Here is a 3,684-nt window from a genome sequence, read left to right on the forward strand (position 1 = left end):
TCTAATTTTTAGCTTTTCTTCACAAATTAGGTTTAGCAACAAATAAGTTGTCTAGATATGCAACTAGGTGAGCAACCTATATGATGCTAGCAACAATGACAACACAAGCAAACAAGAGGTACAACACAAGTAAAGTTTGCTCAAATTAAAGGTAAGAAGTAACTATAAGTGGAGCCGATGAAGACGAGGATGTGTTACCGAAGTTCCTTCCCTTTGAGGGAAAGTACGTCTCCGTTCGAGCGGTGTGGAGGCACAATGCTCCCCAAGAAGCCACTAGGGCCACCGCATTCTCCTCACGCCCTCGCACAATGCAAGATGTCATGATTCCACTAGTGGTGCCCTTGAAGCCAGCAACCGAACCTTTACAAATAAGGTTGGGGCAATCTTCACAATCGAATTGGAGGCTCCCAACACCACCACGAAGCTTCACCACAATAGATTGTGACTCCAAGGTGACCTCAACCGTCTAGGATGCTCAAACACCCAAAAGTAATAAGATCCGCAAGGGCTTAGTGGGGAGAATCAAATTTCTCTTGGTGAAAGTGCAGATCGGGGTCTTCTTAAACAATCCCTAGAGAATCAACAAGTTTGATTGGCTAGGGACAGAGATCGGGCGAAAATGAGCTTTTGAGTAACAATGGAACTTGGGTGAGGAAGAGATAAGTCCAGTAGAGGAAGAAGACTCACTTATATAGTCAGGGAATGAATCCAATCGATATGCACATCCAGCCCGCGCATAAGCGGTAGTACTGCTCGGGCGAGCGGTACTTTCGCTGAAATGGAAGTTCCAGTACAATATGTTCAACCGAGCAAGTCAGAGAGGCGGTGATGTCTACTACGCAACTTTATTTTTGTAGACTCGTGTTGGGCCTCCAAGCGCAGAGTTTTTTAGGATAATAGCAATTTTCCCTCAAGTGGATGACCTAAGGTTTATCAATCCGTGGAAGGCGTAGGATGAAGATGTTCTCTCTCAAACAGCCCTGCAACCAAATAACAAAGATTCTCTTGTGTCCCCAACACACCAAATACAATGGTAATTTGTATAGGTGCACTAGTTCGGCAAAGAGATGGTGATACAAGTGTAGTAATGATAGTAGATATTGATTTTTGTAATAGGAACAATAAAAAACAGCAAGGTAGCAAGTAACAAAAGTGAGCACAAACGGTATTGCAGTGCTTGAAAATGAGGCCTAGGGTCCGTACTTTCGCTAGTGCAATCTCTCAACAATGCTAATATAATTGAATCATATAACCATCCCTCAAGATGCGATGAAGAATCACTCCAAAGTTCTTATCTAGCGGAGAACATAAGAAGAAACTATTTGTAGGGTACGAAGCCACCTTAAAGTTATCCTTTCCATTCAATCTATCCAAGAGTTTGTACTAAAATAACACTATATGATACGCATCAACCAACTCTAATGTCACCTAGATACTCCAATGTCACCACAAGTATCCATGAGTGAATTATACGATATGCATCAAACAATTTTAGATTCATAATACTCGATCCAACACAAAAAACCTCAAAGAGTGCCCCAAGATTTCTACCTGAGAAACAAGGATGAGAACGTGCATCAACCCCTTTGCATAGGTTACCCCAATGCTACCTCGGGAATCTGCGAGTTGAGTGCCAAAACACATATCAAGTGAATCAATATAATACCCCATTGTCACCACGGGTATTCATATGCAAGACATATATCAAGTGCTCTCAAATCCATAAAAGTATTCAATCTGATAAAACAAAATCTCAAAGGAAAAAAATCAATTCATCCCAACAAGATAGAGAGGGAGAAACACCATATGATCCAACCATATTAACAAAGCCCGCGATACATCAAGATCGTGCCATCAAGAACACGAGAGAGAGAGAGAGTTAGATTAAACACATATCTACTGGTACAAACCCTCAGCCCCGAGGGTGGACTACTCCCTCCTCATCATGGTGGTCGCCGGGATGATGAAGATGGCCACCGGTGATGATTTCCCCCTCCGGCAGGGTACTGGAACAGGGTCTAGATTGGTTTTTCATGGCTACAAAGGCTTGCGGCGGCGGAACTTATGATCTAGGGTTATCTTCGAGGGTTTTGGAATATTTGGGAATTTATAGGGCAAAGAGGCGGTGCAGGAGGCCACCGAGGTGGGCACAACCCACCAGGGCGCGCCTGGGCCCCCGAGCGCGCCCAGGTGGGTTGTGCCCCCCTCAGGGCACCCCTCTGGTACTTCTTTGGCCCACTGGATGTCTTTTGGTCCAAAAAAATCTCCAAAAAGTTTCGCTGCGTTTGGACTCCGTTTGGTATTGATTTTCTGTGAAGTAAAAAACAAGCAAAAAATAGCAACTGGCACTAGGCACTATGTCAATAGGTTAGTCCCAAAAAATCATATAAAGTTGCTATAAGATGATTGTAAAACATCCAAGAATGATAATATAATAGCATGGAACAATAAAAAATTATATATACGTTGGAGACGTATCAACATCCCCAAACTTAATTCCTGCTCGTCCTCGAGTAGGTTAATGATAAAAATAAATTTTTTGATGTGGAATGCTGCCTATCATGTTCATCAGATACTTTTCTTTTGTAGCATGGACATATGGAATTTTATATTGTTCAAAGCAATAGTCTAGTTTTGACATGAAGATTTCAATACTCAAGCATATTAACAAGCAACCATGTCTTTCAAAATATCAACACTAAGGCAAGCTATCCCTAGCCCATTATGCTCAATCATTGATCCATTCATGAAACACACTCGAATATTAGCTAGATCCAATGCTCAAGTACGATCATAGTGCCCCTTAGTTGGTGCTTTATAAGAGAAGACATAGACTCAAATAAGAATTGCATAAAGTAAATAGAAAGGCCCTTCACAGAGGGAAGTAGGGATTTGTAGAGGTGCCAGAGCTCAAAGCGAAAATTAAGAGATAAATTTTTTTGAGAGTGTCGGTGCAACAAACCCTGGGTTTGTTGCCCAGACTGTGCACATGCACAAGAACAAGATTACAACACCAATGTCAGAATGGAGCACAAGGAGTCAGCTCTTCGAAGGACCAGCGCACAGCTCATGGAGACCAAGACTAACCAGAAGAGCAAGATACCGCTAAGGAAGAAACCTCCCATGCAGGGCAGGCGAGCCTGGCAAGGACGGGGTCGCCCCCGGAAGCTAGCCTCTAAGTCGTCCCGGCAGGCCTGCCAGGACTCGCGAGGGCAGAACCACCTCACACCACCACCTCACCACGACGCACGTCGTCAATCAGTGCGGTGTCAAGCTCCAAAGTGACTAAGTGACTGCTATTTGCCACATGGAAGCCACTTCCTATAGAAAATGCCACCAAATGACACTCGTCCTACGACGTGTCGAGCGAGCAGGCGCGAAGCTGGCAAAACAGCCCGGCAAGGCTTGCCGGGCAAGCTACAATGTGATGTTGGGCGGCACATTTAATGCGCTTTGTCAGCCTGCAGAGTTAGGTATGATAGCATTGTTTGCTATCTAATTAGTGCATAATGACTGATTTGCCACTGTGGTGACCCCTTTATCTATAAAAGGAGGCCCAAGGCAACCGTAGAAAGGGTTGGCGAATCCACCCCCTCACATATTCATATGTGCGTAGCCATTCTGCCTTGAGGCAACCCTGCCGGGCAAGCGTGTTACACTCATCACCATTTTTCCACCATCAAT

Source organism: Triticum dicoccoides, chromosome 5A (assembly GCF_002162155.2).
Source record: "Triticum dicoccoides isolate Atlit2015 ecotype Zavitan chromosome 5A, WEW_v2.0, whole genome shotgun sequence".
Lineage (NCBI taxonomy): Eukaryota > Viridiplantae > Streptophyta > Magnoliopsida > Poales > Poaceae > Triticum > Triticum dicoccoides.